Source organism: Microtus ochrogaster, chromosome 7 (genome assembly GCF_000317375.1).
Source record: "Microtus ochrogaster isolate Prairie Vole_2 chromosome 7, MicOch1.0, whole genome shotgun sequence".
NCBI lineage: Eukaryota > Metazoa > Chordata > Mammalia > Rodentia > Cricetidae > Microtus > Microtus ochrogaster.
The window spans coordinates 28,283,379-28,293,384 of record NC_022014.1 but is presented as its reverse complement, the minus strand read 5'-3'; positions in this window follow the sequence as shown (position 1 = coordinate 28,293,384).

Here is a 10,006-nt window from a genome sequence, read left to right as displayed (position 1 = left end):
TCTGTGAGTTCGAGACCAGCCTGGTCTACAAGAGCTAGTTCCAGGACAGGCTCCAAAGCCACAGAGAAACCCTGTCTCGAAAAACCAAAAAAAAAAAAAATTATTTAAGCATGTGTGTATCCCTGTGTGAGTATGCCACATGCAGGTGTCCTAGGAGACCAGGGAGGGTGCTGGGTCCCCAGAACTGGAGTTACAGACATTTGTGGATGGCCAGCATGGATGTTTGAGATGGAACTTGGTCATCCACAAGTGCTGCAAGCTCTCTTTATTCCTAGCAAGCTGGTGTCTCAGGGAGTCCTAGGTGCACAGGCTGGTGTGAGCCGGCAGCTGTGGAGAAACCAGTCCCCATGGTGCAGGAAGACTTTCCACTGTGAATGCTCCGGAGGCGCCCACACTCCTGTAGGCACCTCGCTCGCTCCTTCTGAAGGAAGCCCTATGTGCGCTGGTTCTCCAGGTTGAACTCTGGTGACTTTGCCTTGTCACTGAGACTTTACAAGGAGGAGGTGGGCAGTGTCGCATCTCCCTGTGAGTTCTTACAGTGTTGGGGTGTTCAGCAGGATAGGACAGGACCAGCAGTGGATTCAGGGAAGGCAATAGAGTGATCCTCGCTACGGATTGTGGAGGCAGAAAGCTGAAGCTGAGACCAAGCTTAGGATCAAAGCCTATGCCCCAGTGAGGCACCTGTCCTCAACAAGCCAAGTAAAGCAGCCAAGGTAATAGTAATATCGTGGCGATACTGGAAGAGGGACAAAGAGACCCAGTGACACCCTACTCCCATCCACCCTTCTACCCACTCTCAAGTCTATCTTCTAGGTTCTGAAGGGAAGGTTTAAGAAGAAGCAGAGAGAGCTGCAGTCCAGCCACCGTGCGGCTCTGTTCACCACAGTCACGATGCTGAGTCTGCCCTGTAACGTCACGGATAAGACGCAAATCTTCCTGCTGGAGAAAGTTCCTTTTTTGACTGGAAGTTCTTTCTCTGGCTGCTCTCAGGGCTCCAGGCTTTCCTTCTCCAGCAGGAGATTTCAAATAAGTGTGTGTAGTCTGATAGCCAAAGATCTATTCTTTCTGTCTGTCCGGCAGGTTGCATTTGCCACTCAGCCTTGAAGTCTCATATGCTAGGCTGTGTCTGTGTAACAGCCCCCCAGACCTTATCACAACTGACGCCATGATGGGACCATGCAGGCCTGGGAACCCAGCACGTGGCAGCAATGCCTGTAGGGGAAAAATCCCAGAAGGAAGCCTAATCCATCCGAGGCCATAGTTTAGGGAAAGTCTCTGAATGTGCTAACCTTGCTTTTTGACTTCTATAGTTCTGCTTCTGGAAACCGTTTCTTGCTAACTGAAGTGTGTCAACCCAATCTTGCTTTACATGCCTATCCCAATTCCCTCTCCTCCCGCTCCTTCCACCTGGGAAAGGCTTGGGACTGCTCTGGGGTCCCGAACACCCATTGTACTCGGTCACCAGACAGCTAATAAAGACGTTCTTATCGACTTGACCCCTCCTCTGCGGTGGATACCTCACAACGTCTGAAACAGAATATAAGTCGGAGCCAAAGCCTGAACGTGTTCGGTTAGTGTCATGTTACCATGCATAAAGACTGTTTCTGCATAATTTCTTGGCTTTTAATTATTTTCGGAAGGGATGACACAGGCAACTCCATCTTGTTGACTTTAGACAGTGTTTCCTCACAGAGTCTATGCTGGTTTCAAACCTGTGATCAGCTTCCCAAGTGCTAGAAAGACAGGCAAGCACTTTCATGCCCAGCATGACTTCATTTCAGTTCTGACAAGTCCCAACCCCATCTCCGAAGACATCGTATTGATGATTAATTATTGGCTCATTTGTTTGCCATTGTCCCATGTCCCGAGGGGAATATTTGTTTGTGTTAATCTGATTTGATCCTACATCAGGGGGTGAGAACTGATAGATATCAGAGAGTTGGTGTCAATAAATCCTTTATGGTCAATTCAAGCGATTAGGAGGTGTAGAGGTGTCTCTTAGGTCAGTCAGTTCTATCTGTCCTGTAGACTATGAGAAGCAGTTATTTATTTATTTTACCAAAGTGGTACTTGAACCAGAGGAAGGCTCCACCACCCCTCGGAACTTCAGATGGGGGGAAGGCTTTGCTACATCTATGATTCATCTAAGAATCATAACACAGCTGTACCATGTCAGCGATTCCCACTTACTCAGAATTTCATCGGCTTCCCACATTCCTCCCCTATCTTATCGCTCTCCTGCTTCCACTGCAGTTTGACTTCTGGCCCAGTGGCAGCTCTCCATAGTTTCTGGAAGCTGACTGAGAAGAGAGAGAAAGAAAACACAGAAGCCTCTGGTCTGTGTTCTTTGGGTCGTCCTGCTATAAAATGGAAAAAAAAAAAACCCTCGACAACCAGTAAGTTCTTTCCCCAGCAACATGCTTCTCCCAGGGTTGCATGTAAGAGTCCGACCTCAAATTCTGTGTCTAATTCTTTCAGGTCTTCACGGATCTCAGTTGGCAAAAAGGGTTTTTCCTTTGGAAAGCAATTTTCTCCATGCCCTTAGGACAACTTGGTTCACTCCCTGGTAAGCTTGCAGACAGTTTCCACAAGGGCTGGCTGAGGTTGGGCTCCTCCAGGCCCCACTTTCTCAGGGCCTGCCTTTCTGTGAGGAAATGACATCAGAGCCACAGAATCATGTTTAAGGCTTCATAATCCAAACGTGAAAACCTTCGGGTCCTCCTGCCATGCTCTGTACCCCAACTCTTCGCCCATTCTCTCCCAAGTATCCAAACTTACTGTTCCTTCTTAGGGAAACCAAAGACACATGTCCTAGACCTAGTCCAAGAGTTGACGGAGCTATAAGGCTTTTGCCTACATCTGAGGTTCCTCAGAGTCTCCTTCAAAGCACTAACATCTGACGGCCTGTCTCTGCTCCTGTCTGTCCAGTTTCACTCCCAACATGTAGAGTTGCGCTCTCCTCTTTACCTTCATTTTTTTAAAGATGTGTTTTTAATGAAGGCCCCCAATGATTTGAGCACAAATTCAAAGCTGAGAAGCACCCCCCTAGACCAGTAGTTTATTTATTTATTTGTTATGTATACAATATTCTGTCTGTGTGTTTGCCTGCAGGCCAGAAGAGGGCGCCAGACCTCATTACAGATGGTTGTGAGCCACCATGTGGTTGCCAGGAATTGAACTCAGGACCTTTGGAAAAGCAGGCAATGCTCTTAACCGCTGAGCCATCTCTCCATCCCCTTTACCTTCATTTTTGTGCATCTCATGGGATCAGTCTGGCCAGGTTGAGCTCCCCATAGGGAGAGGTCCCTGGTTTGGGGGCCACTTGCCACATCCTGCATGGCTTGGTCCTGGAAACCTGACTGGGAAGACGCAGAAATGGAGAACTGACAGGTACAGATGAAATGAAACACAGGTAGGCAAGCTGGGAGGGGTGGGCTGTGTTCGCTCTGATGGAGGAACCAACTGTGTAGCCCAGAATCTCACAAATCAATTATGTGCCCCACTAGGAGGAGGAAGTTCACCCTTGCACGTGGGAGGTCTCTCCGGAGCAGTCTCGGGCTGCAGTTGCTTGGTTTTGGTTTTGCTCACGCTGGTCAATCATTAGCAAACGCTCAAACTCAGTCTAGAGAAGGGCTTTGCCATTGCTCTCATCCTCACTGAAGAAAGTTGTGCCATTTCTAGGGGTCTGAGGTTTTGGGGTCCTTGACATGGCTGTGCTCATGATAACAATACGTGGTCGCTCAAGACTGCATCACGCCTTACACATTCATTCAGGGCTTCCTCCATTCCCCAGACAAATACATAAGCAAAATTAAACAACATGCCATGCTTTCCCCAATTTAAGCAAAGGAGTAGGCGTCACCCTGTGTCCTCTCCTCAGATAGTATGGATACTATTGGAGATCGTAAGTGTTATGATTACGCGGGTCCCATGGCAGGTGAGAACCGTGGGTGGGAGACAAATACGTCATACAGGCCGAGCTTGAGTGTGGAGTTTATTGAGAGGAGGGTGGAAAGAGAGAGAGATGGAGGGGGAGAGAGAGAGAGAGGCAAAGGCCTGATTGTCCTTCCAGAGAGCAGCGGGAAAGAGAGATTGGGAGTGAGCAGAGCTTGTCTCTTAAAGGGAACTTTGCGCCTGTGTGCAGTCAGGGACCTGCTTGTCATGCGCAGAGGGATGATGCACTATGCCAGGTTCCCGGGGTGTGCCTGGAAACTAACATTAAGAATGGATTATTATTGTTCTAATTCATCCCTACGGTTCTAAAAAAAGTTTTCCACTCATTGTGGGATGAATCGTGTCTCAATTTTTGTTTTATATATTGATGTTCTAACCCACATTACCTCAGAATGTTTCTGTATTCGGAAATAAGTGCCTCAGAGGTGGTTAAGTTAAAATGAGGTCCTCAGATGGGCATTCATCTAATCTGAGGCCATCTGCTTGGACCCTGGTATATCTAGGGGAAATTCATGTGCAAACACATGGAAAGCATCATCTTCGGTCCTGTAAAGAGGCCTCTGGGGAAGTCAACCCTGCCAATTGCTTGGCTGAGGATTTCCAGCCTCTAGAAAGGTAAAAAAAATAAGTTTCATGCTGAAAACCCACTGCCCACAATAACTCAGAGTGAGGGAGGACTCACTCCTGTGCTCTCGCTGACTCTATCTGAAATGACCACATGGTGGGGAAGTAGAGGATCCCAAGTCAGCTGGATCCGCCCACTGGTGGCTCTTCCTCTCCACTCAACAGTGCCTTGAGAGGGCCTGATAGTGACCGTAAATGATAGCACATGTGGCGTGGCCCGCCTTGTTAGGCTCCTGCCTTTCCAGTCTTCCCTGAAGTGAATAGCTGCTGCACGCCGCTTCCACCAGCAGAGGAGACGCCCACAACAGGATTCTTCTCAGAACACACTTTATTGGAGTGCTTACACTTGAGAATTGAGAGAGGCAAGAAGACCCGTCCCTGTGGAAGCAGAAGAATATATACGGTGCCAGACAAAGCCCTGACGTGTTATCAACCCAATGGCTCAGGCTAGAATGGAGTGGTCATGCTAAATTATGATTGGCCAGATCGAATGGCCAGATCGAAAGACTCCCCGCGCTAGGGGGAGCATGCGTGCACGCGCACAAGTTGTTTACCAAGTTTAACATGGAACAGCAAATGGCGCCCAGGCTCCGTGCCAACACCCACGACATGACCGGCGCCATGGCGCGCGCTACAAATAGCCCCTAAGTCTAAGGGGCAAAGGCATCTCGGGGAGATAAGGAAGGAGTACACCAGGCAGGGAGCTCTTGTTCTGGGGATCTTGTTTCTGTCATTGCACGCAAGGTGAGGTCCTACTAGCTGAGAACTCAGTACCTCATCCCCAAGGCTCCACTGGTATCCACTGCCTCACCTGACCCCTGCCCAGCTGGTGGCTTTTCTAGGAAAAGGATACCCTCTCCATCTTCTCTAGGCACAGAATATCTCCAGCACCATCCCGAGTGTTGCTAGTCTGTAGCCAAAGGTGCCTCCTTCTGATATCGGTTCAGGGCGATGATGAGCTCTGCTTCTCAAGGTTCCGAAACTCTCAACTGCAAGAGGAAAGAAGAAACGCCAAGAGGCCACGTTTGCCAGGTTTCCCCTGAAAACCTGAATCTGGATCTTCTTTACCATCTTAGGATGACTCCTTTCCTAAAGGCTCCATTTGGCCCACGGATGTGAATTCCTCTGACCTGGCTAGGCTCTGAGAGTATTCAACCCTCACCCTCACAGACCACCTCCTCAGGGAAAACTCACGGATTCTCAAATAGCTTTGTTCTCATTCCTGGGGTTCCGTTCCTCTCCCTAACTGCCCCACAGCTGGGAACAAACCCACCACCTGTTTGTCCCAGATTCAGAGAACTTTGGTTTCCCTTTTTTCCCCAGGGCCTCCACTTTCAGTCTGTCAGTGCTCAGAGGCTGGATCTGTGCCTTCCCTGGCCAGCCCTAGACCCTCCCTCTCCAGTCTGTCTCCAGTTACTAGCCTACCTTCTTCCATTCTTCCCTCGCAATGTTTTCCAGATCCACCAGGCATTTTAGAAGTAAGTGAAGAAGCTGAACCCAGTAGTACACATCTATGATCCCAGCATTTTGGGAGCCGAGACAAGAAAATCTTGAGTTCAAGGCCAGCCTGGGTCACACAGTCAAACCCTGGTGCTGGATTCAACCCCTGGCACCCATAAATACAGAAACAAGAAAATTCACATGGCTTCCCTACATAAAGTCCTAACAAGGCCCAACATGATCTAGCCCAGCCCCTGCTGATCTCTCTGACATCATCTTGGGCCTTTCTTCCTTTTTCTGATTGAAATCAGAATGTCCCAGCACCTTCAAAGGTCAGCAACTTTTGGTTCCTTATCGTTCTCTCCCACTCTGACGGAGTCTGCCTGTTCCCTCAAACCAGAGAATGTGCTCTGCCTCCTACTCATCTTGTGCCTTCCTCCTCCAGAGTTCCCCTCTCTGCGCAGAATTCACAGATTTTTGTGCCAGGGCATAGACTGTGTGGAAATGAATCCAGGCACTTCCCATTTCCTCCTTGGTAAGACAAGGAAGATGGTGATGGGGTGGCAAGCACTTTTTATTCACTCGGTTATCCCCCCAGAACCAAATCGCATGTTCCACAGTCACCTTTTAACAACTGATGATGGTGTCTCTCTATGGAGTGTTCTTTTTTCCCTTCCATTTTGTTTTCACGCAGTGTTCTCTTATGTGCTATTAAAGGCTGCTGTTTTATTGCTGTGATCAAACACCTTAGCCATGGGGAGCATTTCATCCATCTCACGTGTCTAGGTAGCAGTCCGTCAGTGAGGGAAGTCAGGTAGGAACCTAGAGGCAGGAACTGAAGCAGAGGCCATGGAGGAGTGCTGCCTACAGGATGGCTCCTCATGGCTTGCTCAGCCTGTTTTTTTTTTTTTTTTTTACAGACCCCAGGACCACCAGCTCAGGTATGGCACTGTCCACAGAAAGCTGGTCCCTGACACATCAAACATCAATCCAGAAAATGTACCACAGGCATGACCACAAGCCAATTTAATTGAGAAATTTCTTCTGTTGAGGCTCCTTTTTCCAAAATGACTCTTCCTTGTGTCAAATTCACATAAGACTGATCCACACAAGGGGATTAGCTTAGCAAATTCTTGGTGAACAGAGGAAGGCAAGAACTGGAAATCGAACACAAGACTTTGAACATGCTAAGCACACACTCCACCACTGATCTACACCTCCAACTCTACATTATTGTCTCTCAAGAGCTGGAGAGATGGCCCAGGGGTTAAGAGCACAGGATACTCTTCCAGAAGTCCTTAGTTCAATTCCCAGCAACCACATGGTGGTTCACAACCATCTGTAATGAGATCTGGTTCCCTCTTCTGGCCTGCAGGTACAAACGCAAACAGAGTACTGTGTACATAATACGTAAATAAATCTTAAAAAAGAAAAGAATATTGTCTCTTAGGCAGGAGGGAAAGGCAGGAGGATCTCTGTGAGTTTGAGACCAGCCAGGTCTACAGAGTGAGTTCCAGGACAGCCAAGACTACCCAGAGAAACTGTCTAAAAAAAAAGAAAAAAAGAAAAAAAAAAGAATATTGTTCTTTCCGTCTGTGTTCTCTCAGCTGCTGGCATATTACTATTTCACCAGTAATGTCAACATAAATGATGTTTTCGAGACAGGGTTTCTCTGTAGCTTTGGGGGCTGTCCTGGAACTAGCTCTTGTAGACCAGGCTGGCCTCGAACTCAGAGATCCACCTGTCTCTGCCTCCCGAATGTTGGGATTAAAGGCGTGCACCACCATCCAGCTAACCTTCACTACTTTATTTCTATGTCTTCCTAAACACTTCAGCATTTTTTTTTAATTTAGCTTTTTTTCCCAGTAACTCAAGTCCTTTCTCACGCTAGACAAGAGCTCCTCCACAGAGCTACACCCTCAGCTCATCATTAGCTGTTTGCTTCCATTTTAAAACACAGTGTAGGAGCCTGGAGAGACTGCTCCGTGGCTAAGAGCACTGGCTGCTCTCCCAAGAGTCCTGGGTTCAGTTTCCAGCACCATGGTGGGAGCCATCTACAGCTAGAGTTTCATGGGATCAAATTTTTGTCTGCAGATGTACATGCAGACAAAACACTCATACACAAAAAATAAACAAGTCTAAAAAATCCACAATGTAATCATTTTTATATGTTTTTTTAATTTTCTATTTTTTTTAAAGATTTATTTATTTATTATGCATACAACATTCTGCCTCGATGTATGCCCGCACGCCAGAGGAGGGCACCAGATCTCAGTACAGATGGTTGTGAGCCACCATGTGGTTGCTGGGAATTGAACTCAGGACCTCCGGAAGAGTAGTCAGTGCTCTTAACCTCTGAGCCATCTCTCCAGCCCTTAATTTTCTATTTTTATTTTCATTTTATGTACATGGGTGCTTTGTATTTTTGCGCACCACTTGGGTACCTAGAGTCTGCAGAGGCCAGAAGAGGGCATTGGGTACCCTGGAACTAGAGATGCAAGCAGCTATGAGCTGCTATGTGGGTGCTGAGAATCGAGCTTAGATCCTCTGGAATAGCAGCAGGTACTTTTAATATTGAGCCATCTCTACAGCCCCCAATGTAATCTTTTTGATGTGTGTGTGCACACACACGCACACACACGTGCACGTACTTCATCCAAGGAGTATTGTAGTACTCGCCCGCAGTTCCAGCTATTCCAAAAGCTGAAGTAGGGGGTCCCTTGAATCCAGCAGATAGAGACCAGCCTCAGCAACTTAGTAAGACCCTCTGTCTACCTATCTGTCTATTTGTCACACACATACACAAACACACACACAGACACTCCCCCACACACTCTCACACACATACAGATACACGTGTGTGTGAGTGTCTGTGTGTGTGTGTGTGTGTGTGTGTGTGTGTGTTTTAGGCTCTAAGCAATATTATTCCCACACCCTTACAGCACACATACCGTTTCTCCTGTTATCAACATCCTGTACCACAGTGGAACACTGGTTACGATCAATCAGCCTCTATTTATATCATTATCAGCCAGAGTTCGTGGTTCAGATCAGGGTCCACTCTTGGTGTTATTTATACTTTCTATGTTTGAACAAACAGATAATGACATATGGGTTCTATCAATACTGTACAGGGCAATTTCAGTTCCCTTAAAAGTAATATACTTGATGGTTGGAGAGACTGACTCAGTGATTAAGAGTACTGAGTGCTCTTCCAGAGGACCTGGGTTTGAAACACAACTTCCACAGGGAAGCTCACAACCATCTCTAACTTCAGTTCCAAGGAATCTGATACCCTCTTCTGGTTTCTGAGGGCGCCAGGCACACACATGGTATGATGGTGTACAGACATACAGGCAAAACACTCAAAACCATAAAAATGAATTAGTTAATTAATTATTTTTTTTAACATACACTCATTTGGGACCGGAGAGATGGCTCAGAGGTTAAGAGCACTGTCTGCTCTTTCAGAGGTCCTGAGTTCAATTCCCAGCAACCACATGGTGGCTCACAACCATCTGTAAGCTGCCCCTGTCAGGTCGTCCGACTGCAGTGATGCAAACTGTAACGAATATTCCCACTGAAGGACGGTTTGGTTGCTTCGAAGTTCCAGCAAGGTGAATGGAGCTGCTCTGGCAGTAAACAGGTGAAATCCAGTAAAAACCTGGCAAACCAGGCTTCTGTATGAACATAGTTTTCAGAGCATGTAGGTTATAAATACCAGCAAGTGGCATTGCTGGATTGTTCAGTCACACTATGTTCGGTTTTGTTAAGAAACCGCTGAGCAGGGCTGGAGAGACAGTTCAGGGGTTAAGTGTTCACATTGCTCTCCCAGAGGATTGAAGTTCTGTTCCCAGCACCCACATCAGGTGTAACTGCAGCTCCAGAGGATCCTATGGCTCAGGCCTCTGAGCCTTTGCAAGCTTGCTCCCATTCTCTCTCTCTCTCTCTCTCTCTCTCTCTCTCTCTCTCTCTCTCTCTCTCTCTC